The sequence below is a fragment of the Zonotrichia leucophrys genome, chromosome 18 (assembly GCF_028769735.1).
Source record: "Zonotrichia leucophrys gambelii isolate GWCS_2022_RI chromosome 18, RI_Zleu_2.0, whole genome shotgun sequence".
Taxonomy (NCBI): domain Eukaryota; kingdom Metazoa; phylum Chordata; class Aves; order Passeriformes; family Passerellidae; genus Zonotrichia; species Zonotrichia leucophrys.
The window spans coordinates 7,925,185-7,952,069 of NC_088187.1; the positions used below are offsets into that span (position 1 = coordinate 7,925,185).

Here is a 26,885-nt window from a genome sequence, read left to right on the forward strand (position 1 = left end):
GGAGTTTGTGCTCAGATACTGCAGAAGGTGCCCTGCCAAGAGTGACTGATACCCTGCTGGTTTACAAAGAACAGTTTTAGCAGTGAAATGTACTGAGTAACACAGTCCCATGTGCTTTGTGAGACAAGGTCCTGGGGCTGGGGAGTGTCCTGAAGCACTTTCTCTGCAGCTATTGAAGGTCATTTATTTTCCCCCATAAACAAAATCCTCAGATGCTTCCTGACTTAGAGCCAGGGCATTACTTGCTGTACTGTGGAGGGACATGCTTTTCCTCCAGCTTGTGTGCAGTCTTACTAGATCAAAAACCTTCACAGGAAGAGACAGACTCTCTTGATTGTATTTTTATAGTGCCTGTCTTGTGTTCCTTTGCCTCTCTCCTGGGAGGACAGAATCACTTCATTTTAGAAGGAAGACATTGGAAAGGGAAGAAAGCAGCTCTAGTAGGAGTATTTCATATTTACTGAGTGAAGTGGTCATATTTAGTGTGACTTAGATACTTGCATTGTGCATGGACTCACCTTCCTATGCAAGGTCTTCTTTCCTGTGGGGGAACTGATACCCAAGAGAGGAAGGACTCTCCTGGAGAAGCTCCCAGGAGTTCAGACTGGGTAAGGACATCCCCTCTCACCTCTGTTAGCGTGGCTCCCTGGGGCTGGTATGGCAGGTCTGCCTGGGGAGGCACCATGTCCTGCTTCTAGGAGGCTGGGGCTGCCCTGGGTTTGGGGCTGTCCTGGGTCTGGGGCTGCCCTGGAGTTTGGGGCTGCCCTGGGGTTTGGGGCTGCCCTGGGTTTGGGGCTGCCCTGGGGTTTGGGGCTGCCCTGGGTTTGGGGCTGCCCTGGGGTTGGGTGCTGGGGCTGGGCTGCCCTGGGTTTGGGGCTGCCTGCCCTGGGCTTCCTGGAGCCCTGGGCTGTCTGCTTGAGGCCTCTCTGCTGCCTGGGGTGGGGCTTGCCCTGGTGCTGGGGCTCCTGCCTCTTCGGGGCTCGGCTTGCCTTCTGCTGGTTATGGGGCTGCCCTGGGGTGTCTGGGGCTGCCCTGGGGGCTGGGGCTGCCCTGGGGCTGGGGCTGCCCTGGGGTTTGGGGCTGCCTGGGTTTGGGGCTGCCCTGGGGGCTTGCCCTGGGGTTTGGGGCTGCCCTGGGGTTTGGGGCTGTCCTGGGTTTGGGGCTGCCCTGGGTTTAGGGCTGTCCTGGAGGTTGGGGCTGCCTGGGGTTTGGGGCTGCCTGGGTTTAGGGCTGTCCTGGAGGTTGGGGCTGCCCTGGGGTTTGGGGCTGCCCTGGGTTTGGGGCTGCCCTGGGTTTGGGGCTGCCCTGGGGTCTGGGGCTGTCCTGGGGTCTGGGGCTGCCCTGGGGTTTGGGGCTGCCCTGGGGTTTGGGGCTGCCCTGGGTTTGGGGCTGCCCTGGGGTTTGGGGCTACTCTGGGGTTTGGGGCTGCCCTGGGGGCTGGGGCTGTCCTGGGTTCGGGGCTGCCCTGGGGGCTGGGGCTGCCCTGGGTTTGGGGCTGCCCTGGGTTTGGGGCTGTCCTGGGTTTGGGGCTGCCCTGGGGGCTGGGGCTGCCCTGGCACCTCTGACACTTCCATGAGAGCCCCTGGGTAATAGAACCACGTGAAGCACACACCTTCCTGCTTCCCCAGGCACTTCACATCTGTAACTGCTTCTTGGGTGACTCAGGGGCTCTCAGAGTTTCCCCTGTGCTGACAGCTCACTGCCTCTATTCTCATGGCATCCCAACACTTCCATTCTGAACATGGTTAATTAGAAGGGAGAGGTGAGTGTCAAGGGCAGGGATCAGTGTTTAAGAGTAGTTCAGTGTTTTAATTTGAGCAGATTATGGAAGTAGAATGTGAAAGGTAACTAGAGGTATTTTGCTCCCTGCTGAAATGGTAAAGAAAGGTCATACTTAGCACAGGGAGGGCCCCTTCCATGACCTGTTCTTTACAGCACATGGGGCACTGCAGGCCCTTGGCTGGACTCAGCCCACAGCCATGGGGTGTCTTGGTTTTCAGTGGATGATTCCAGTCTGCACTGTAGGTCATGGTGCTGGGTGGGAATCTTCTTCATTAGCTTCACTTCCCTCTAATATTGTACATTCAAAGTATCTGTGCAGCACCAGGCATTGACAATACTGCTGATTACTTCACATCACTGTTTAATTAGGATGAAAGACACGGAATGAGCAAGCGGAGATTTTACACTTGGGAAAGAAATTGATTTATGGAACAATCAGACAGTGAGCTCTAGCAGACTTTTTTAAAAGTCACTTTGGGGTTGATTTAAATCAGGGAATTTGTACAAAATTATTCTTCTCAGCCTGTGATTGCAGAGACCTAATAATGGGGCAGAAGTGGATCCTCTGCTGCATTCTGTGCTGTACCTCAGGGGTGAGGAGCTCAGGCCTGGACTTAGCAATGCCTCAGTTGGACCCATTGAAAAGCCTTACCTGGGCCATACCTGTTCAGTCACAGAGCTCTGCTCTTGCTATAGCAAGGAATTTCTGTCCTTTGGTCAGTGTAGAATCACCTGGGAATTAAAACTGATCTAATCTAAAGGCAGCTGGGGGATGTACCTAGGTGCTGCCCTTCCTCATACCTTGTATAAATGCAAATATCACCCAAAGGTGCAATCAGTCTGAAAGGTCTGGATAGTGTTAATATTGCCACAGCCTTGCCCACACTCGTGAGCTTTGTTGGGCAGCTGTACCTTTCTGCTGAAGCTGGGAGTTTTCCCTGAGGCATCCTGAAATAAATGTTGTATGAATTGAAGGTGTCTTGCCTCCTACAGCAGATCTGCACCTGCTGTTCCTGCTCCAGGCTCAGCCCAGCACACCCAGTCTGGCATCATCACACCCTGCTCTTGCCAGGCTGCCATGTGAGGCCTTTGCTGTCTGACACCAAATGTGTCCCAGCTCCTGCTCACAGTGGGGCTGAGCAGGGGTTATGTTTTCCCTGGGATGTCTGTGTTTGTCAAGGAAACTTCACTCTGCTGGTATTTATAGTCTTGGTGCCTGTGAAGGGACCATAACAGAAACAAAAGGCTGTTCTGTCATTCTCTCAGGCTGCTGCAGCACTTGTTGCCCCAGAGTTCCTGTAGGTTTGGCTGAGCTATAGCTGAGTTGTTTTTTCTTCCAATTTCTGTAGCTAGAAAGGGGAGTATATCTGTGACCAGGGCAGAGAAGTTGATACAGATGCTTAGCTAATGAACATTTGTCAGCCAAAAAAATTAATTCTACCTTCACTGTTAATGAAAGGTGTATTTGTAGTGACTCTAGTGCTAAACACAGGACCAGGAGAGAAAACAGCTGAATTCATTTTCTTATTACTGCAAACCTCCTGTGATTTTTGGGAAGGGCAGCTGAACCGTGCCCTCCATATAGCATGCTGCCCTCCTTATCAGTAAAATAAGGATAAAACTGTAGGTTCTGACTGTCTGGATGGCAAGCTGGCTGGCAGGGCACATTCACACTGTTGTTGTAGTTCTCAGCTGTACTGAGCAGAGAAGCCCTCTCCTCTCATCTCTTGTCCAGCTCCAGAAAACTGCCATGGAATTAACATGAGCTGTCCCAAGTCTGGGAACAGCAGCCACAACCCCCAGCAAACAGCCCCAAAAGGGCTTGACAGTTAAATAATTGCCTCTGCTGCCTGGCTTTTAAGAAATTAAGTGAAACTTAAATGGGAGTTCTGCAAAGTTTGATAGTCCTTCCACTTTGGCAGTCCTTCCACTGCCATCATTCATGGTGGGTGTTCAAGCTTCCAGTCTAATGGGGATTTGTGACGAGGCATCAACTCAGGAAAAGTGTCAACAGCACCACAGGTCAGACAAGGACATATTATTATGCACCTTTGAAAACACAGCCAGACTTCACATCTCAGCCCAGCATGCAGCAATCATTAGTCACCCTGCATAATCCCCTTGACCTATTTTTTTTTTCCTTTCACAGTGGTCACATTTGAAAATATTGTCTAGAGCTGGTTGGGCCCACACAAGGTTGTTAATTGGGGCTGTCTAGCTGAGGGGTGACACAGAGGCCAAGTTCAGCACAGTGTGCTCAGCACCCTGGTGTGATGCTGAGGGCTCCCAGGGAGGGAGGTGGTGGCTGGGAGGCCTGGTGTCACCAGTGTGCACAGGGACTTTATTCCTGATGCTTCTGAAGGGGCTGGTTCTGAAGCACCTTGGTGCTTTGGTTTATCTGGAATTAAGGATTTGCCAGGAGCTGTCCCAGCAGGAGAGTTGGAATGTGAGAAGTGCTAATGACATTCACTTACAGGAACAATGGAGCAGCCAGGAAAAGCTGCCCACACACCTCCATCCCAGAGAGCTGGGTGGGCATGGCCTTAGTCATTGGGGGATTTTAAAGGGGTTGCCATCCTTGTTTCCCCTGAAGGCTGGTGCCAAAGCTGAGGGAAGCAGCACAATTCCCAGTGCACTGGGGCTATCACTCATTACCATCTCTGAGCAGCTGCTTTCCCTTATCCTGCAGAGACAACTGTGGGGTGGCCCTACATGGGTGGAGAGATGTGGAAATGATCTGCAGGCTTGGTACAGAGGCTTGTAACTACAGAGAGATTTATTCCACATCCCATATATCAGTTAAATTCCTGTAGGCTGAGGCCAGAGTTATGTAGATGAAGGAATTAGCATAAAAACTATTTACAATACTTATTCCATTATTATACTATCAAAGTGCTTCACAGGCTCTAATAAATTCCTGTTGCAGCTTCTCTGGGAGCTAGAAAATTGTTATTCATCCAAGTCTGAAGATAAATTGAGCTGTTCAGGGATAAGGCCCCGGTTGGTGGCAGAGTCAGATTGGTTTCCAGATAAGCCAGGAGCCTGCATAGCACTGAGGTCACAGGACATGTCCATCATCGAGTGAGAACAGGTACCTGGGGCTCAGCTGGTGCCCTGTCTGCTTTTCTATCTGAGCATCTATAACAGCAGTGCTTCTGTGCATGTAGGTGGAATTTAATACCAAATTTCAAGGGCTAATAATTTTCCAGAGTGCCTTTCCTTGTCCCTCTGTCTGCAGAGCCTGCCCAAATGAAAGGCAGAGCAAAGCAGGGCTCCTTTGCCTCAGCCAGGGAAAGGATCAAAGCCCAGGATGGTGCTGAAGGCACAAGCCTGTCTTGCTTACCTGCACTGGTTTATGAAGCTGCTGGTCCAGGGAGATTGGTAGGTGTCAAATCTGCTTTACAACACTGCACAAGGGTGGCATTATAAGTTTGCTGCACCCTTGTACAAAAGGCATGTTCGGCTGATTAGGTCAGGCTGTGATGTGCTAGAAGCAGCCACTTTTGGAAATCTTGCTTCTCCCTATCACATCAGCCTTTCCCTGGTGTCTCAGGAGCCACAGATGAGTGTGAGCATCCTCCAGTCCCTACAGGCATTTGTAAAATTTACAAGGCTGAAAAAAATTTGCAGTGCTAAAATTTGGAGCTGATGGTCTTGAAGCTTGGTGCCCACACTGCCAAACAGAGGTGGTCAGAAATTGCTTCTCTCCTGCTGGAAGGCTGCACTTGATGTCAGGAGTGGTGCATTGAGTGCATTTGAGGTATGGTGCAGGTGTCTTTGTGAAGCTGTTTCCTTGTCTGATTTTGATCTACCATGACAGGACAGAGCTGTGTCAGTCTGTCCTGATTATTCCTACCTTCATGAAAACCCTGGGTGCTGAGTGCTACTGCCTGTGCTCTTGTGCTGTTCATTCAGGGATTTAGGGCAGGAGTGCTTCATGTTGCCATCATCATCTTGTAAGGAGCAAGGAACAAATGCACTGCATTCCCTAGATCCAGGATAATCATATCTGACAGCATACTAATTAATCATCTCACAATCAGGTAATTCTTTCCCATGTAGCTGTCTAATTACTGTTTAGTAGCCCAGAATTCATTGTGCAAATAACTCAAATTTTCAAGCAGGGGTTTCAAGGAGGAGCACAGTGGGCCATGACTCCTGGTGTAACTCCTCCATCTTCTTTGAATTACTCTTGGGATAAATTTGTTGTGTCAAATCTTTTAGTCTACTGAACCACAGAGCAGCCCTAATTGTTACCATATTGGCCACAAGGAAAGAGTGTGCCCAGCTCCACTGCTCAGTGCAATGGGCTGAGCTGCTGATAATGTGCTCACAGTACATCCATATGTTGGCTCCCCAGGAGCTCTTCCTAACCTAGCAGATTATAAGATAATGAGCTTGAGCCATACTTTGGGGATCAATATACAGGATGCTCTTAAAAGATGGGGTTGTATATTAGAGTGTGCTGAATGTCACCATGGTAGAGATTTACTTGTAAACCAGGGAAGACAGCAAAGATAAAAATTACAATTAACATGTATGGCTTGAAATTGCTTTCTGTCTTTGCCTCCAGGTCATTCCCTTCTGGTTTAGTTGGGTTTCCCAGTGTTTGTGATGTGTCCTGACTCTGTGTGTGCATGCATGAATCCAAATTCTATCCAGGCAAAAATTTAGACTCATTCAAAACTTTTAACCACACTTGGAAGAGCAGCAGAAACTTTACAATATTAATCTTTTGTGTGTCATAAAAGAGCTTTTTTATGGGTTTCATTAAAGCAAGACAGACCTTCATCCGTGGGACTTTACCAGTGCAAAAATGATTTCATACTTCAGCACTATTCCCATATGTGAAAGAAATCAGTGAAAGCTGATACAAGGCAGTTTCCCAATTGCAGAGCTGCCTCTTGGGCTGGAAACATTATTTAGGTGTGTGTGATTTGGGTTGTTGCTAGCTATATCCCATAATATCTGTGTCAACACTATAAAACTAATCCCTAAGACATCAGTGTCCAGCTTGAACAGCATATGTACACCTACCTTATGTTGGCTGTGGACCCACTGATAATTTAATATCTCCCATTTTTTCAAAGCTCTGTGACCCCAACAAAGAGGTGACTTCATGTCCTGGTGTCAGGTTTACCCCAGACATATTGCAGCAATTTTCTCATGTTTTTATTGCTCAGTTGTACTCAACTGTCTCTGTATTTGCTGCATGATTACGCCTTCAATGTCCAGATCATCAGACCTTTGCCCAAACCAGCCTGAGAATGGCCTTGCAAACATTCTGAGGAGCTGGAGTGTGTTTGATTTTCCTTGGCTTATTTGCTTTCCATTATGTGTCTTCATGGTGATAAAAACTGCTGCTGCCAACCTCAGGAGTGCTCCAGCTCTGCTGTGTGGAGCACACAAAAGGAGGAATGATGTGCAGGCTGTGCTCCCAAAAACTGCCTGGTGGAGCTTCTCCCCAGAGGAGCCAAGAGGAGGGAAATGTCGACCACATAAATAGCAGGGGCTCTCCAAGAACGTGTGCTGAAATAAAAGCAGCTAAAAATAGTCTGTAGGACTAAATGTGAATCATCTGGAGAGCAACTCGCAAAATTTTCTGCAGGAAAATCCTGAAAGGAGGAAGCCATGCTTTCAGAAGCAATCATGCAAGCTGGAAACAAATAAAGTCTTCCTATGAAAAATAAAGGCTTCCTATGAAAAACTGCAACTTCCAACATGTGCTCTTGGAGACAGCTCACACCCTGCCCTGGGTCTGCCTTCTCCATTTGTGCTGGGGCTCAGTCTCATTCTTACTGGGACAGGTTTTGGTTGAGTCTCCCAAGGACTGGGATTTTTATTTTCCCAGATTTTGATCCTTAAGAACTGGAACTCCAGCAAGTGGAATCAGGCTTTGTTACAACAGCCAGTCCACAGAATTTCTCTCTCCTCCAGGCAGTTTGCAGGTGCCAGAACCATGGGAAGATGGTAAAACTTTTTAAAAAATAATGGGTTTGGTTGCACCTCTTCTTCCAGTGCAAATGCTTATCCCCACTGGCTTCCCTCAGCCATTCATTTGTCGCTCTTTGCCAGTTCTAATCTGCTGGGCTTTACCAGAGCTATTTCCAATGCAATGCCTTTAATCCCAAATTGAAAAGTCTTTGTGCGCTGGGGCCTCGGTGTCGTGTGGTGAATATCTTAGATGCAGAGAGGGAGCAAGGTGGCTTCTTAGTTGCCACTAGTTAACACAACCCATTGTGGCTGATTTAATTGCCATTTATCCGTGTCTCTGTGTGCCCTGCTCGGAACTGGAAATAAGGCAGAGGATAAATAGCCATAAATAGCCGTGGTTCACTGTGGCACCAGGGGAAAGCTGAGCCATAGAGCAGCCCTGGTGTGCTCTGACGGGCATTGAGGAGCGGCTGAAGCCTTTCTGCAGGACAATGCTGGGCCACAAAAGCAGCATTGGGGCCTGCAGCATTGGGGCCTGCAGCATTGGGGCCAGCAGCATTGGGGCCAGCAGCATTGGGGCCAGCAGCATTGGGGCCAGCAGCATTGGGGCCAGCAGCATTGGGGCCTGCAGCATTGGGGCCAGCAGCATTGGGGCCAGCAGCATTAGGGCCTGCAGCATTGGGGCCAGCAGCACTGGGGCCGGCAGCATTGGGGCCTGCAGCATTGGGGCCAGCAGCATTGGGGCCAGCAGCATTGGGGCCAGCAGCATTGGGGCCTGCAGCATTAGGGCCAGCAGCAGTGGGGCCAGCAGCATTAGGGCCGGCAGCATTGGGCCCTGCAGCAGGGCAGGAAAAGCTGATTGCAAAGGGATCCCCAGCAGAGCCCCTGGGACAGGACAGAGCTGCCATGGGCACGCTGCTGTGCCAGGAGCGGGCACTGAGCTGGCACAGGGCAGTGCAGGAGCCCTGGACACACAGACACTGCACCTGTTAAAAACCAGAGCAGACCCCCGGTACTAAAGTGATTTTAGTATTTTTTATAAGAAAAAGAAAGGCCCAAAGCAAGGGGGCCCGGGCTGAGCAGGAGTGCTCCTGTTGAGGATGCTGCAGCGCCGGCACTGGGGCTGCTCAGCAGTGATGTAGCTATGTCCCAGATGGAGCAGCACAAATTCAGTGGGTCAGAAGCCCCTTTTTATCCTGTTTTTTGTCCCTTTGAATCGGTTTCTTTTTGGGTCCTTCATTTTATGAAGGTTTAAGGCTCTTGATTGGCCCATTACAGTTCTGTCCAGGCTGGCTTGTTTTGCTTGGTTCACTTTACTGAGAGTACCTTTTACAATATAATAACCAAACTAACACTTCATGCCTAACGATCTATCAACTATTTTACAACAGTTTCTAACCCATTTTTAACACACCCGCACCTCTGCTCCACCAGCTGGGTGTGTTTCTTCTCTGTGTGTCTTGCAACTTCTGGTTTTGCATTGGCATTTCTGGCTGAGATGATGGATGTGGCAAATTCAATGGTAAAGCTGTTTCCTCTCAGAGTTGAAATGTCCATAAAACACTGATTTTGACAACATTTTGGCTCGGGAAAAAAGAAAATTATTTGTGAATATCAGAGTTTCTCATTTTGATGTCTTTCAAGAGTAGAAGCTTCAGTTTTTCATTTTAACTTGATTTTTATTTGTTTAATCCTTAAGAACACTTCAAGAAACTGATTGGCACTAGTCTTTACAAAATTCTTCTAGTGAGAACTTACACGTTTTCCTTTAATTCTTTTCAGGAGTATCAAAATTTCTCTTTCAGAATCCCTATTTTCAGCCTGAGGCTTGTGAAAGACAGGGCAGCTACCCAGCAAAGCAATCTAGGAATATAATGGGAACGATATTTCATGAGAAATTGTTCTTTTCCATTCAGGAGAAGAATGACTAATGTGTAGTGCTTTTCTACTAGCTGTTAACAATGCATTTCGTTTTTCCTGACGTGTTTAGAAGAATGCGACAAGAGCCCCGAGGCATCTTCTAACAAAGAAACGTCTCACTTGGCGTTTTTACAGCGAGCTGAGGCTTTTCTGGGTTACACACGTCAAAGTGAAGTGGTGGGTGTACCTTCCATTACCCACCAGAAAGGAAACAGAAGGAAATAGTCTGATAAAGCCATAGGTTTATTAAGCAAATATTCCTATGTAAGGTCAAGACATTGCTGCCTGCTGAATTTATTCCAGACTTCAGGCCTGCTTTTTAAAAAGCTTTAAGTGTGAACAGATAAGGAGTTAATTTACCTTTTCAGAATTAGACCTTCTTAGGCCTTCTGAAAAATTCATGGAAATTGTGAATGGGAGAGATACATTTTTAAACATGCTTGGTTTATTTAAGTGCAATGTTTGCCAGTCTTTGCTGTGATGTGTGGAGCCCTCCCCTCTCAGTTCTTATCCCAGGACATCCTAACTGCTGGAAAACTGTCTTCACCCTCTGCCCTGAACCCTTGGCTCTGTATTTGTAAATGTTGCAGACATCAGGCCCAGCTGTGCAGTGGTGTGACCTAGAAACAGAGCCTTGCCTGCCTGAGAGGGATGTGCCCTCAGCATGTGTGTGCAGAGAGCAGGAGCTGTCCCAGGTGCCTCGCTGCCCGGGGTGTCCAGGAGTGGCTCCATTAACAGAGGATCATCCTTTTGGCAGAACTGCTCACGCTTCATCTCTTTGGGGCTGAGTGATGAAGCTGGTTGGAGGCAGAGCACTCCAGGGCTCAGTGTAAATGCAGTGCCAGGAGCTGGCAGAAGAGCAGTTCATTCTTCCTCCAGAATGTGTCTGGGAGTACAGCGAAGTGTAAAAACTCAGATGCAGAACCAGAGTTACCTTCCCGTGGTACTTTCTTGACCTCATTGTCTCCTTTTGCTTCCCATTCTCCTTTTCAACCCTATTATTTGAAGTCAGGAACTGAGGCCCTTCTGGGAGGGGACATTTAACCGATTTATTCCAGCCATACTACACGTGGTCTTGTACAAGGAGTTCATTTTAAGTTATTTACACACCTGTAATGGTAACTGGAGGAGGAAAGCAGAGGATTAAAGTATATCCTCCCTGAAAATTTAAATATTGGGAATATTTGATCCTTTCCACTTTGAGCAACCCCTAACAGCAAAATTCACCATTCAAAAATTTCCATTGTTGCAGAAATCTGAATTATAGATGTTGGTCTAGTTTATGATTAAATTATAGAAAAGGGCAAGAAGTGTGTTTTCCATACCATTAAAATTTGAAAGATACTGAAAAATGTTGCCTACCCTAACTCAAGAAGTAATTTTCAGACCTGTTTGTGAGCAATAGGGAAAAAAGGAAAAAAAACATGTCAGATCAGTCATACTGATAATTTTAAAATGCTTTGATCTGGCTTCCATAATGTAAACATTCTTATTGTAGTTGACTCACCTGTAGAAACACATATTAATGTTGAACAAGGAAGCTGGAATGCATTTAGGATCAGCTGTAACACTGGAAATGGGATTTTAAATGTCTATTCACCTCTTCTGGTTTTGCACAGGCTTCCATGAGTCTGTGAAGCTTTTCCATCTTAGCCACCACTAAGATACAGAATAGCCATTAACACAATTAGCACATTATGAAGGGACAACAAATTCAAAAGGATGAGAGCCCAGAATACTCCTGTAACTCTCTGGGTATTACAAATCACCTGTAATACTGATTTGAGAGGTAGCAGAGGGGTCAAATTTTTTTCAGATAGACAAGTTTGGCTTCTGCTGCACTTGAGACTTCTGTCTTCCTCTTATCTGACTATTTCTTGCTCTCTGAAACTTCACACATCTTGTATTTTGGACTGTGATATCTTTGAGAAAAACCTTGGCACCACGAGAGCTGAGTGTCCAGGACCTGTTGCCATAATGCAAAAGTTTATTGTGTGTTGTTGCAGCAGTTGATTTTATGAATTCCATGTTTCCATCAAGACTCATTTACCAGCAGATCATGACATTTTGGCATAGCAGATTTTTACAGTTGTTCAGAAATAGCTGATTCAACCGCAGATTTTAGCATCAAACCTGGGGGCAGACTTCAATCCTGCCATTGTTTCCGAGATCTAGGAGCAGCTCAAAGCAGGGGGGTGAGGCAGAAAGTTTATTTATTTAAAGAAAATTAACATAGTTTTTAACATCGGTTACAAATCCGGATAGAAAATGTTTCGCTAATAAACAATATTTCAGACTGATGAGAGCACTTAATGGAAGTTTATCTCTACCTGAGTTAAAGCTGAGTTCCCAGCCCTGTGTGATGCCGTGCTGAAAGGAGCATTTGATTGGGAGTGCCTTGGTCTGGGAGCTTTGGAGTCTGCCCCGGGAGCCTTGGCAACGATACACGGGAGAGAGAGCCCGCAGCCAGCCCGGCACAGAGCGTGTCCCAGCTCTGCCTTCACAAGGCAGGAGGGAAACTTTGCTGCTGCCGAGAGAGGCTTCAGACACACTGCAGTTCCCGTAGAGACTTTCACAGTCACTCTCAGTAAGTACGATTTTAAATTAAGGAATGGTTTTTTTCCCTCTGAAGTTATCTTTGTTAAGCGTGCTGTAGTTCAGGGATAAAAATCAGGCTAAAACGCACAGTTAAAATATACAGCAGCCTCCTTTCAATTAGTGTGAGGCTGCTTTAACCAGCCATTCACTGAGTGCTGTGGGACTGAAGGAGCCGAGTCTTAGAAAACCTTAGAGGCTGGGAAAGCAGAGCCTGACCCTTCCCCTTTGTCAGGCTGTTGTTTTCAGGGGGAGCCCGCGGCATTGTGTGTGCAGTGGTACCGACAGCAGAGCAGGGACAGCCCCGGGCTCTGCTCATCTCCCCCTGCACGGCTGATGCAACAGGAGCCGTTCCGTCCTTGGGCACTGCAGGCAGGGACTGTGATGAGACTTGAAGAGAAAAACTGAGCTGAGCTGTTCCCTGGTTTCTAAGGTGTCTGTTTTCTTAGGCAGAACTGGAATGTACTTGAGATTTTGTTCTCTCCAAGCTTTTCTGCTTTCTGAAATGTTTGTGTTTGCTTTGAGTACAAAGTGATTGTGGAAAACCTGGAGATTTATTCCAAATCAGAGGAGAGGATATGATTGTGGTTGTATGGCTGGTTTAGGACTGGGGTGTCTGCATCCATCTGCAGCCTCTGTCACAGTGTGGCCTCAGGGAAGGAGCTGCTCTCCCTGAGCAGAGTGAGCCCACACAGAGCCTTTCTCCTGGCATGTGATGTCCCTGCGTGGGCTGCACTGGCGTGGGTGGGCATGACTGCTGCTGGTGCTCATGGCAACCTCCCTGTGCCTGTGATGCAAACAGCAGTGGCTGCAGGGATGTCTGCGCTCCTGTTGAAGCATTTTGGGCACAGCTGTGCACAGACAGTGGCACATCCTGTGAAGTTGCACATTCCCATGAGGTACATGTAGGGTAGAGCTGTGGCACTCACAGCACAGCGCAGGGCTGGGCTGGCCCAGCTCCCTGCAGTGGTACCTGTGTTGCTCTGGGGAAAGGCCAGGGCACTGGCACAGCTCCTCCTGTGCAGTTCCCTCACAGCTCAGCTGCCTGAAGCTGGATCCTCAGGAGCACGGCTCCCATCAGGGCTGGGTGCTAACTCAGGCTGCTGCCAGGAGCTGAGTGTGTCTGCTTGTCCTTCAGCCAGGGACAGGGACCCTCTGTGCCCCCCACCCCAAACAGCAGCACTTTGCAGCAGCCCCTGGTGTGGGGATGAAGCAGAACAGAGTGCAGTGAGTGAAGGACTCAGGCCTGATCCTTTGGGAACAGTGAACACTGCAGTGAGAGGAAGGGGAGTCACGACTCGATTTATCGATGCTTTTTGATCAGGCAGTTGTACAAATGTTTTCTGTGGGGGGGACTGAGTTTAAAGGAACTTAGTTCAAAGACTTCACACATCTGATGCTCAGGCCAAATCCCTGTAGCTTTGGTTCCCTGCTGGAATGAGTGTGCAGTTCAAGTGCAGGCTGTCATACTTGACTGGCAGCCAGATGAGGCTGCTGCACCTCATCAGCTCTCCTTGGCCCAGACTGCTCACAGCAGGGTCTGTGGGAAGCCAGCTGTGACAGAGCCAAGGACCTCTCGGGCTGAGAGGTGACAAGGATTTGGCTGGCCCTGCTCTTGTACACTTCCAGTAGCACATGGGAGATAACCAGAACCTTGCCATTTAAATCAGCAATGCTCACTGAAGTCAGCACTGGGACTGTGCACCCTAATTAACAAGCTGGCCTGTCATTTCTTCAGAAAGAATCTGACAGCCCTGCTGAGTGAAAGGTGTGTCCTGTGCTCCCTTGGTGGTTGGGGTGGTGTGTGGGGAGCTCCTTGGGGGTAGTCTGCTGTTGATTAGATGGTTTGGGATTTCCTCTTGCCTTGGAAAAGGCCAAGCACTCCACAGCAGTGTCCATATGGACAGTTCTGATTACTCCCCTGCAGCCTCATGTGATGGCCTCAAGGGTTTAGTGCAGCTTTGGCTGAGCCTGTTCCTGCAGAAAACTCCTTCATGTCACCCAAGTAACCTGTGCCCATGAACTGTGCTCTGTCTGGCTCAGGGGTGCAATTTTGCTTCTGCCATGGCTGATGGGGAATTATTGTGGGAAAGATGCAGAATAGATCACATCCTTATCATGTTGTGGCCCAGTTCACTGTAATACTTGTTCCCTACTATGCTGCTTAGGGATTCGTAACCCTTTTTTCCCCTTGGAGAAAAATGTGGTATTTTCATAGGAGAAACCATCATGGATGTTACTTAATTCCAGATCCCAACACATTGTGGTGTTTCCTGTCTGTTTCCCTCGTTCATCTCAGTGTATAAAATGTGCTCCATGAGGAGACTTTCCATGAGCGAGGAGCAAGTCTCTTTCATCTGTGCCTCCCTCCTCCCTCATGGAGTGTTTGTGTGTGTTAAATAAAGCGTCAGGCTTGGTCAGCTCCAGCTTGGACTCATCTCCTGAGTATTAAGGACTCTCTGTCTCTCTCACTTTAATCTTCCCCCTGCTTTCTTTCTGTTCCTTCCTCTATTTTTCAGCAACAGTGCCACCTAATTAGGTCATGGATTGTTTCATACTCAGAACCTTTCAGGAGGTTTTCCAGTAGCTGTGAGTTTTGTTATTCAAGGCACTGGTTCTGCTTGCCCAGCTTTCCTGCTTTGTGCCTCTGTTAGCTGTTCCTAACACTGAAATATTTCTCATTCACATGGCTGCAGCAGTAAAAGCCTTGTTAGTTCCATAACAAGCTGCTACTGACTCCTCAGGGAACTCCCCAAGAAACACTTTACTCTGAGATCAGTCTGCTTTTCCGCATTCCCTACTGTTTTATTAATAAGGATATTTTCCTGAGAAGGAGATTCTCACATGAAGCTGCCTGCAGCTTCAGTGGCTGCTCCTCCCTGGAGCCCAGATGATGCCTCCTGCTTGCTCAGGATGTCAGGATCCCCATCAGGGAACAACACCCACACTGCTGCTTTCAGGGCAAGCAGGGGTCAGCAGCCTGTCGAACATCCCTGGGAGTGTGGCCTTAACTCGTGTGTGTGAAACACACCTGATCCAAGGTGGGGCTGGCCCCAAATTTTCTTGTATCCAGATTCAAGGACTCATTTACCATGAGTCATTACTCATTTTTACCTCAAAAACAAAGTTCAGTTAAGCTTGAAGGAGTAATTCCAAAGGATGTGCTGGATGTGATGGTCAGAGGGGCAGAATTGGATTTTTTATATCTGTAACCAAAATCTAGGAAACACTCGATACATCCAAATCAATCTGCAGCCAGAAGTCTGTGACAGAATGAGCTGGGACTAGATGCAGCCCTTATAAGTGGTATTTGTAGCAGATTGCTACCTCCTTCCTCAAAACAAAATACCATTTTTCTCCTGTTCTCTAATCCTAGCTTTTAAAGCTTTTTTTTATGGTCCTAAATTATGGTTGTGAATTATGGTATCCCCAAATATTCTTAATAGCTGTATTAATACACAGAAAAAAAACCAAACGAACCCAACCCAAACAGATGAAAGAAGGGCTGATACTTCAGAAGGATTGAAAAGATTTCTGCTTTTCTTCTGAGTTAATTGAGAGCAAAGGCTGTTGCCCCTTTACTGCACAAATTTCAATTAGGCTGACAGCAGAGCTGGTCACAGAAGGCTGAATCTGGCCTGTAACAATTTGTCAAGGAAAATCTTTCCTGTTTCAATCATTGAACCTTATTAAATCAATTTCATACAATGTTTTAGTCATTGCCTTTCATTCATGCCCAACTAAAGCTTTTTTATAGCAAGCAGTGACAGCAAAGTTTGCATGCAAGCAATAACAAGACTGGCTTTGCCTGGTCACGTGTGGCATAAGAGACTGTCCAGAAATTTTCATCCTCTTGTCTGCTGGGTGAAAAGAGGGGCAGGAGGTGCTTCCAGCTCCTTCTCCAAGCAAGGTGCCAGTGCATCCAGGTGAGATGGGGTGCCCAAGTTTTTAACCTAAGTATTTCACTCAGGATGTTTTGTAACACTTTTCAAAGTGAAGATCACATATGGCTGTGGAGGGACCACCTTGGCTGGCTTTTTTCCTGTGACATTTTTTGACGTTGCTTGCTAAATGTGGCTTAGCAAAAGAGTGGAGAGTGATGAAAGATGGGAGTTGGACAAGAAAACTACATAAAAAGTAAAGGAAGTAAAATTGGAGGACAGCTTTTGGGGCAGGTAGGATCTGAGCACCAGGTCTGAGCACCACTCCTGTCTCCAGAAATCTCATAAGGTAGGTTATTCAGAAAACTTTCTGGACTAGTAGATAACATCTCTTTTGCAGTGCATTTCTGCTCAATTTGTATCCACGGTTTGTTGTGTCACCTCTGATTTCTTTTGAGATTCACTTCTCATTCCTTAATCACGTCAAGCACTTAAACCCAGTGGGAATTTGGAGTAAGTCAAGAGTTTTGAGCTGAGCCTCTCCTGCTGTCTGAAGCTGAAATGAGCCAGCCTCAAGAGCTCCTTGAGAGATCCTCTGTGAGCAGGATGTCCTGTCAGGTTTACATCGAAATTACAACTGCCTTGATAATTTTATTTTTTAACATCTCTGTGTTGAAACACGTGAGAAATCAGGGATGCAGGCTGACCTGGAGGAAAAGGCACGCTGCCAGGGCAGTGGGGCTCAGGTCTTTGCAGAAGGAAGTGTCACATTACCAGCTGATTAAAGGCGTCTGGCAGAGCCTGAAGCACAGAGCACTGAAGCAGTAATCCAATAACTGTCTCGAGAGGAGCCTGTGCAGCCTTTGGGGTGTTCCCAGGTGAGTCCCTGCAGTGTCTGCAGCCTCACAAGACAATCCATGGGTCTTGTGCATTCCTCTGGGGTGGAGAAAGGCATTTGCACTTTGCAGAAGGGGCTGGGGGGAGGATTGCTCACACAGCTCAGGGCTGCTCAGGTGATAGAAAGGCTGATGGCTCTGCCTGGGGTATCTTTAGCTCCAGCCACACAGGCAGCCTAAGGAGCCCAGCAGACTGCAGTGAATTGGTGTTCACAGCTCAACACATGAGATGAGGAGCCAGGCCCCCATGGAGGCTGTGCTCTTCTCACCCTCTCTCCTGGGTGCCTGTGCCCACCTTGTGTGGTGTGGGCTCCTGGAGAGGCTGTGTCACATCCATGTGAATGCCTTGAATACCCTGAGGTTTTGGAGTGGCATTAAATGTGTGTATTCAGGCAGCTGAAGGCAATCTTCAGTCACTCTGGACACCAGGTAGGAGTGACTGGTGGTGCTGATCCATCCCTGGGCTGTCAGTGCTGCCTCTGCCTGCCTGGGGCTGGGCCAGCAGGAAGGAAACAGGGAGCAGACATTCCCCATCAGGGATAGCTGACAGCATGGGGCCTGTGCAGACACTGCAATTATTTCCTTCATTTTCCTTTTTCCCAGTTTTAAGATGTGTGATTGCCATAGGGGGGACCACCTACTGTTATACTGTGATTTGAGAAAGCCTTTGAACTTGTTTCTCTTGAGCTTCGGTCAGCCAGATGAAAACAGAAGCAATTAAAACATGGGAGAAGTGAAAAGACCTGGAAGATGGATCTGGGAGTCTGGTCAGAGCCAGCTCTGCCAAGGGGGTGGAGGAGAAGGAGGGCAGGTTTATCTCTGGGGTGAAGGGCACTTTTACCCCAAGACTTGCAAGAAGCCTTAAACAAGAAGAGAAGAGAAGCAGTTAAAGGGTGAAAAGTGTCTGACCACCTTTCAAGGCACAGCCTCTCTGTCAGATTGCAGTGAAATGGCAGCAGCCACTCTTTGTTTTTGTGCAGGTGTTAGGAAATGACACTGGTGGTATCCCAGCTGTGTTGCCTGGAACTTTTTTCCTTGTTCCATGCCTGCCCTGCAGCACACGACAGCACCTCCCAAAGGCCAGTGAGTGAGAAAAGCTTCCCTGGGCCACCTGGGGAAATGAGTGCAGCTGTTTGTTCACAAAACAGCAGCATTGCAGGTGAGCAGCATTGAGCCACCTGTGCAGGCTCCCCCTGCAATAACCCCAGGTTTTCTCATGTCCTTTCTGATGTTCTCTATATAAAAATGACCCTCTGTTGGAATAAACTTGTGACACGTAGAAACTATTGCAATGATCCCTGAAGAAACCACAAACTCGAGATGTGAGTTTCTGACAGCTTCCAGTTAAACACACAATGGGTCCATTTTACGTCAGCTGGCATTTGTCAAACTTATCACAGTTTATGTTTACCACAGTGTTCTTTGGGGAACCATTAGGACTGTGTGTGTCACCCAGGGAAAGGCCACAGGAATTCAACTCAAAATATTTGCATTGCTTGCAGCCAGGCTTCACAGCATGGCAAGGGTGGTTCACAGTGCTGGATTTTGGAGCTGTTGGTGTGGCTGTGCCCCAGGTATTGAGCTGGGAATTAAAGACACAGCAAGGGCAGAAGGTGACTGGAACTCTCTACATGTGCTGCTGAGGACAGATGGCTCACAGGCACCCCTTCCCTCCTCACTGCTGCTCAGTTTATACTCTGACAAATAACAACAAAAGGACTTTATGAAAGACATTTGCATTTGTGATGTTTATAGTACAGAGCCTGTTCCTCCTACTTAACTGTATCATGAGTTAATCCATTCATTTCAGCTGCCAAGCCTGATGCTGAGTTGATTTACACTGGATAATTCCAGGTTAACTAAGCTACAGTCACTGCGCAATCCCAGTTATAAGAACATTCTTGAGTGCTGGGAGAGAAATAAGAGAAGATGGAAGCTCAGGCACACCTGGCAGGCAGTCAGAGCAGTGTGAGTGTTTGCAGACCTTACTGTGAAACAGGGAGGTGAGGCTGGGATGAGCTCATGATTGTGTGCCTGTGTATTCAGGCTTACAGGTGGGGTTTGTGTGAAGGAAGAAAGTTTGACAAAAAGTGCTGATGAAGACCAGGGTACTGTCCCAGTACAGACTAAAAATACATTGCATTTGTCATTGTGAACATTTGCACTTATTAATAGCCAATATTAAAAAAGCTTTCTGAGTCCATCTGTTAAAGTATCTGGCTCAGGCAATGTATGTTCAGGGTAAGTTTTTGAAAATTCGTGCCTTGGAACAGATTTTTTTGCTGACTTTAAAATGTTAACAGCATTTTTCTGAAATTTGATAAAAATGTTTTACTTACTCAGGCTTATAAATCATGATCAAATTCTCACTGTAGCACCACTGTATTGAACAGTGACTGAGGAGTATTGAGGTCAGAACTAGATATAAGTGATCCAGCCTTACATTGGCATGGTCAGGACTGTAGCCACCCCTTATCAAGGACTTGGATAAAATAGAGAGATCATGCACAAGGTGAATGATTAATGATGCTGGTTTTGGGTAGCCACTTAAGACAGGATAGCACATGGATCCAAGATTTATGTGCTGGGAAATCTGTAAGGAAAAAGGCCCTTACATTTTCCAGCCTGATACAGGACATCACCACTGTGGGATATAAATCTAGAAGATATAAACAATTATCTCTATGTGAGTGCTGGCTCAGTGTGGAAAAGAAGGGGCTGAACAATTCCACACTGAGCCAGAGGGAATCTCTTCATGTGACCCCTCCAGTCCCTTGCAGGGGGACTTTGGCCTGGAGGAGCCTCGTGTGGTGCTCAAGCTGCCATCCCTCGTGTTGTTCCAGGCAGCAAGAGCATTTCAGGGTGAGCATCCCTTATCAGGGCTCCCATGCTAGTGACTGGTTTGTCCTGGTGACTGACAGCTGTGATAATGAGGTTATTGTGAGGAGGCAATCAGTGCACAGAAATGTTTTTATGTCTTATGGTCTGGGATCTTGAGGGTTTTGTGCCCTGAGAGGCTCCAGCTGGCTGGGCCAGAGCAAAGGGCAGAACATGGAATGACTGTACAAGAAAAGTCCCTGTTGCTTTCTCATCTGCATTAGGGGTTCGTTTGTCAAAGTCATTGTAGGACTGTTTGCTGTAGTGTCAAGACAGAGTTTTCTAAGCATTGTTATGTAAAAAAGTATATTTTCCTTTGAAGTAAAAATACCTGGGGAGCAAGGCAAGTCCATTAGTCCCTATGAACAACTGGTGGTTCACAGATGCTCCATTTCTAGGTAAATCCCCTCTGCTGCTCATTCTCTCAATGCTCACTGAACTCTGTTGACTTAACTCCAGGTTTTTACACAGCTGGCTTATCTCTGTACAGTGCTGTGCCCCTGGGAGCCTCAGATCTGGGTCTTGGCTTAGACCAGAACAAAATGCTGAGGGATCTGACTGGATCTGGCTGGGCAAGGGTGGTGTGGAGGAAGAGGGTGTTATTCTGGTTGCAAGGTTTGATAAAAATTTAACTTTTCTCTTTTATTCTGTGTTTTTGTCTCACTGGAGTTGTGGAAGCTTTTTCCAAAGCACCACTTCCACCATGAAAAAATCTTGTTTCCTTTCTCTCTCCCCACTGAACTTCTGCCTATTATGTATCTCTGAGTTGCAAAAAAGAGCCTCAAACCTGCAGTGGCCACAACAGCTCCTGTCTCTCAGGGACAAGATTAAAATCCACCAAAATGAGATGTCATGGAAAGCATTGGGTTGCCATTCTCTGGTGCCACAGAAAATTGACTTCCTGTCTCTTGCTGCAGTGCAGAGCCCATGGAAGTACCTGGATTTCAGTGTGAATGGAGATGGGTGGTGAATAGGAGCCACAAATCACAGAGGTAAAGGAATGTGCTAGGGATGGCCCAGGTTGGAAATGGGATGATTTTGATGTCTGTACTGAGTTGTGAAGGCTAGAATTCATGTTCCAGATGATAAGACTGTCCCTGTGTGACTTTTAAATTAGAATCTGTGTGTCTCTTACTGACATTGGACTTCCCTTAGTAATATCCAACCATGCCTCTGCAATGCTTTGTAGGCAATATTTATAGGAAGTAGTGGGGGTTTTCCATCTGTACCTTAATATTTTAGTGGTTGCTATTTTTTAGCCATATCCAAGAGTGAGAATTCTGTTTGTGGATGGAACTGGTGATTGAGCCCATTCCTGACATTCTGCATGATCCAAGATCCTAAACACAAAAGTAATCCTGAACCAGGCGTGTATGAATTTGCTGCAGCTGCAACTCGGACTGCAATGATTTTATGAACATTTGTTACTGAAACAGGTTTAGCCTGACAGTCCAGCTCCCTGCTCACACTGGGGCAGTGTCTCTCCTTCAGAGGGAACTGGAAACATCTGGTTCCTCATTTGATGAAGCAAAGAGCCAAAAGTGAAAGAAAAGGGGTGCAGCAGCCAAGTGTCGCTAAAGTGCAGAGCCACAGGAGCAGAGCAGTTCGTGTCCCTCCTGTACCCATGGAGACCCCGGGCCTGCAGGGGCTGGGGCTGTGACACTGCTGTCACCACGTGGCCACAGGTGACAGGAGGATGAAGCTCAGCTGGCAGGGAGGGCCCTGCGGGGGTCACAGGTCACAGTGAGACAGCAGAGCCACGCCATGACCTGGTGGGAATGGCCAAACACAGCAAACCGCTCAACCTTCTCACCCCTCTGACAAACAGCTCTCCACTCTGCCTGGATGGAGAGGCCACAGCTGTCAGTGCCAGGGGCTGAGCCAAGGCCACCTCGTGCCCATGAGTGTTTTTTCCCTGGTGACACTGGTGTCCTGGTGGCACTGGGATAGATGACCAGCTGCTTCAGGAGTCCCATTGCTAGGTGTGTGCTACATGAAGATGGCACTGGATTGATAAGACAGAAAAGATGAATGGTCTCAGATGCAATTTTCCAAACAAATAAACTTTGATCTGCAATGTAATTTAGATTATCTAAATCCGACACAGTCTGGGGCCTGAGATGCATCAGGATTCTCAACTAAAAAGCATTTCCTGTGGCACAGTTTGGTGTCTTTCAGGCATAGCAAATGAAAAATGTTTTCTTGTAACTTCCATGTCCCTCTTCTCCCCAGGTTTTGTTGTCTTTCCTAACCTTATTCATCTGCTAAAAAACAGGGCTGGAGACAGGAGCTTGTATTGGGCAGACCTGTGAGCACTTGTGAGGCCTTCTGTGAAAGAGATCATGAGGAGAAGCAGAAACTAATGTCTATGTTGCATTAAAAGTCAACATTTTGACAGGGAAGTTTTCTTTTGAGATAGAAAACTGTCCATTTGAGGGCAGAAAAGGAAGGATCAAACATCCAGCAAGCTGTGATCTATCATCATATGGTGCATGGTCAAGTTATCAGTCTAAACACTGTCCTGGTTTGCAAATCTCCATAAGCACAGATGTGCTTTGGGCACAGTGGGCTCATTGTCCCAAGAAAAATTGAAGGGAGCTCTTGAATGATGTCTTATTATAGAAATGTTGCTGCTAAAAGCAAATTCTCCCAGAGAGTAAGTGCAGATTGTTTCTGTTATTGATTGCCACGGTCTCTGCTTCATTGAGACCACATGGCCCACTTTGTTTTTGTAGCTGTCTTTTATTAAAACTGACAAAGAGGTATCAGCATTTAAAAAGATGAGTCTTGAGAGTCCCCTGGGCGGCATTTTCATGCTGTAAAGTGATACTGGCACATTTGATCCACAGATGCTTTTAACACAGTGATAAAACAAAACCTTTCCTTCCCAGGGTGGTCTTCTACCCTACAAAGCTTTCTGGTTTTTCCATGCTCAATGGGCCAAGAAGTGGACAGAACCTGCAATTCCTCCTATCTTAAACTGTGCTCTCAGGATCTGGTCCTGTGTTCTGAGCTGCTGAGGACATCCCTATGTGTTTGTTCTTAAATATACTCTGCTGCTTCATCAAAGGCTCATAATGCATTTTACACTCACATGGGTTATCTGTACTGGTTTTCAATATTCCTGAGAGTGGTCAGAAAGTTTTCATCCTTCCTGGTAACCAACATTTACAGTTCCTAATCCTCTCCTGTTCTTGTATCTGACTTTCTAAGAAGCCAGTCAGAGTTTTATTTGAACACACAAACCTTGTTTGTTTTCATTTTTTTGGCAGTATATTTGAAGGTATCTAAAAAAATTTAGATCTGAGACATTTCATACTAGGACCTATCATGAGTGGAAATGTTTGACCTCAATCTGTCTGTGCAGCAGCTCCTGATCTGTAAAATGGGAATACCATCTTCTCTCATTTTGAAGAGACTTTATGAAGATGAATTAATCGTTGCAGAGCACTCAGATGTCAGAGTGATGAACACCACAGAAAAGCTTAGGGGGAAATAAATAGTTCTGTCTGCAGAGCAGGCTGTTAGTAGTAGCCATAAATAAGACATGAAGCTGCACTTTGATCAAGAGACTAAAGCAGATATTGAATAGTTGCTGATAAGCCAAGCACCAGCCAGTCAGGGTCCTGAACACGTCCAGACCAGTGGGAAGTGTGTGTAATTGTGTGATTAAAGAGATGTGGTAATGCAAAGGAGCAATAGGACCAAAGTGAAGTTGCACCCATGAGCTCAGTGCAGGTTTGTTCTTGCTTTTGGATGTTCTGTTCTGCAGCCTTGCTGTGTGCCATGAGAGAAATACTAGCCCCTGGTGAGCATGAATTATTCTTCTCCTGGCCAACTGATTCATTTTCTTTTCCTTTCCTCTGCTAACCAGTTGTGTTACACAGAGAAGGGACTAAATGCATAAAAACATGTTGTGAAAATATGCTCAGAGCTGAAACTCCCAAAAAGTTCTTCTGGCAGCAGCCTGTCTTCTACAGACCATGCAAAGCATAATCCAGCAGATTCATGTGTGTGAAGGGCTGTCAGAGCCCCCTGCTCCATCTGCAGCCCCAGGCTCACCTGAGCCCTGGCCAGTTGCTTGCTTGGCTAGGAAAAAAGCACTGAAGCCTCCTCTCCCTTCAGCCACAGTGGAGACAGGTGAGTTAATGTGATTCCATCTTTCTGGTGCAATATGGAGCCGCTTGCCTCCACCTTGGTTTAAGCTCTGAGGTGGCTGAGGGATGCTCACACTTCCCTTTCCTTTCTATGCTCTTGGCAGCAAAGTGAGTGTGTCCATGGCCTCCCAGAGTCCTCCCAGCCCATTTCTAAAGGACAGGCTACGTATTTTTCACTTGAATTTGCTCATGTAAGCTGTTTTGTTTTGGTTTTTTTATTACTGATCATTTTGACAAAGGTTAAATAGAATAGATTTTGTGTCTGGCATATTTTTGTAATGCTTTTGACAAAGGTTCTTTAATCATGGATTCACAGCTACAGCTCTGAGATGCCTTCAGAGCTTGACATGAAAAACCTAATGGTACAGTTGCAGTGATGAAGGGGATGTGTATCCTGAGCTATCATCTGGCCTTTGCACTCACAGCTCTTGACTACTTGTCCCTCATGAGGGGTTTTGGAGAGGAACACAGGAAATCCCTCTGAACGCCTCATTAAGCAGCCAAAGTGTAACCTACTGATGGCACAGAGGTTACAAGTAGCTCATCTCTGGAGAGAGCAGAGGGTGAGTCTCCTGAAATGTCCTCATGCTGTAATTGCATGTCCCAGACTCGGGCCCAAGTTCATTCCAGGCCCAAGGAATGGATGCTCGTGGCCCTCAGCCTGTCCTGCCTTCGGTGCTCTCACCCTGCACAGAGAGGAGCCCTGAGCTCAGGCAGAGCTGTTTGATGTGCCTGCCTCTTCCTGGGGGCAGGACACGAGCAAGATCTCTGCTCTGAGGGTCAGGGGAGAGCAGACCCCTGTGGTGTAGGGTCTCAATTGCTGCTTCCTTAATTACTAAAATAAGCCTCTCTGCAGGCACTTGGGGTTTTCTTTTTTTGGGAGTGGGAGCAGGGGTTGAGCTATGCCTGCTGCACCCAGAGCAGTGTTCCCCTGCAGCTGTAGTTTGGAGCTGACCTCCTTACCCTGTTCAGGGATGAAGGGATGGGGAGGGCAGGGAAGGGAAGAAACTGCAGAAAGTTCTGGAAAGGCTCTGCCAGCTGTAAATGCAGCCTGTTTCTGCCTCCTCTGCAGTCTTCAGCTCCCCTGCTCTGCACTCGTCCTGTGTTCATCCTATCTCAGCCTCCTCCTGACTTCCCCTTAAATCATGAGAACAAGTTGTAGTGGGGAGCAAGTTCATTCTGTCCCCTTTTCCCTAGCTCAAATGTCTTTGCCTGTTGTGATTGCAAGGTCTTTGGGGCAGGGACTGTATGCTCCCTCTGTTTTGGCAGAAACTGCCTTAATTAGGGACTGTTCTTGGTTTGTTCTGTCATAATAAAAGGGATTCATAATAATACTGCAGGAACTCATGCCAGTCTTACTGCATTTCCTTCAAAGGAAGCACTCCAAAATAAGATGAGAGTGGATGAGATGAAGATCAGACCAGCTGTAATTACAAGTCTGAGATATCTCATTTTGGAGCAGAGCAGTTACACACTGTAGTAACTTGGCCAGCTCTTATTGTAGGGAAAAAAACTACACAAAAGGTATTTTTACATAAGTCTCTGTAAAATAGCCACCAATATTCATCAGAGAGAGCATGATTAAAGGCTTTTGAAACATGATTGGAGTTGCCAGTTTTCATGAGATAATTAAGATGCAGGTTTGGTGTATATATATTCTGGTGATCTCATTACCTTCATTATTAATTAGTCTCTGTTCTTCACATTTCAGCTCCAGTTTCTTGTCATTAGGGTGACTCGCCTGTGAGCGATGCCTTAGTGAGATGCAGAGGAAGGATTCTGCCTCTGGAACAGCAGAGGAGGTGCCAGCCTTTGTTCAGAACTGCTCCAGAGGAGCTGCAGTGCTTTGTACCAGATCAGCAGGTTTCCCTGCCATCAGCCCTTTCAGTGATGTGCCCTGCTCGGTGTTTCCTGGCCAGGAGCCCCTGGTTTCACCAGGCACTCTGGGTGCTACTGGAAATCGTAGAATCATAGAATGGTTTGGGGTGGAAGGGACCTTAAAGATCATCTCATTCCAGCTCCCTGCCATGCCTCACCACCTGCAAAGGGAAGGGGACAGCAGTGATTTTGGTTTAGGCACTCAGTGATATATTTAGCCATCTTCTTCTAATCATCAAAATAACCAATATTTTCCTCAGATTTTCTCTGGCCTGCTTCTGCAAGCCCCATTTTCAGGATGCATAGTGTTGATTTGGGAGATCTGTGGGATCTGGCTGTGCCAAGCATCCTTTTGCCAATCTCTTTCCTTTCCTGTGGTAATGAGGATAAAATTTACTCTCCATTGACAGCTACTTGTCACTGTGCTCAAACCCTGGCCAGGTTTGCACAGGTACTTTGCAGGTACCCTTAATACAAGTGGCATATGGAGGGTGGGACTTAGGAAAAAAGATGAATTAAGGTGGAACCTGAGTGTGAAGGGATGCCCTGGGTGCAGCAATTATGGCACTGGATGAATGCAGGCATTGAAGGGCTTTCCTCTGAAAGGCAGCTGGTCTGCTGCTGATGGGGGCACAAATCCTGTGCTCAGGAGGGTCTCAGTGTGCAGAGCCTGCTCGTGACACCACACACAAAGCCTGGAGCATATTTCAGTGTCTGTGGTCATCTGAGCAGTCACTAACCTGCACAAATTCCTCAGCTGCCTGAAATCATGACAGGAGAATAGGCTCCAGTCTCAGATGGCAGAAATGCATCACGCGAGCTCTCCTTCCGCGGCGCTGACTCAGTTGAGCTGCAGCTGCACCGAGAGGAAGCTGCTGTCCCAGCAGACGTGCAGACACCCTTCCTCTGCACCCCTGCTGCTCTTGGGCATGGAGCACCTAAAGGCCTGTGTCACTGCCAAAATT

The 26,885-nt window shown here is 47.2% G+C and overlaps 1 protein-coding gene across 4 annotated transcripts in view; it reads left to right on the plus strand.

The window, feature by feature from the left end:
• The window catches only part of RAB11FIP4 (RAB11 family interacting protein 4), a 109,808-nt gene that overhangs the window by 55,020 nt on the left and 27,903 nt on the right, over window positions 1-26,885 (plus strand). Inside the window, exon 1 of one of the 4 annotated variants that reach the window (XM_064728867.1) lies at window positions 11,794-12,223. The exons of 2 other annotated variants lie outside the window; for them this stretch is intronic. The gene's annotated coding sequence lies outside the window, so the exon portion shown is untranslated. Of the gene's footprint in view, window positions 1-11,793; window positions 12,224-26,885 lie in introns of those variants that run through there. One more of the 4 variants, XM_064728870.1, reaches the window with a different exon arrangement.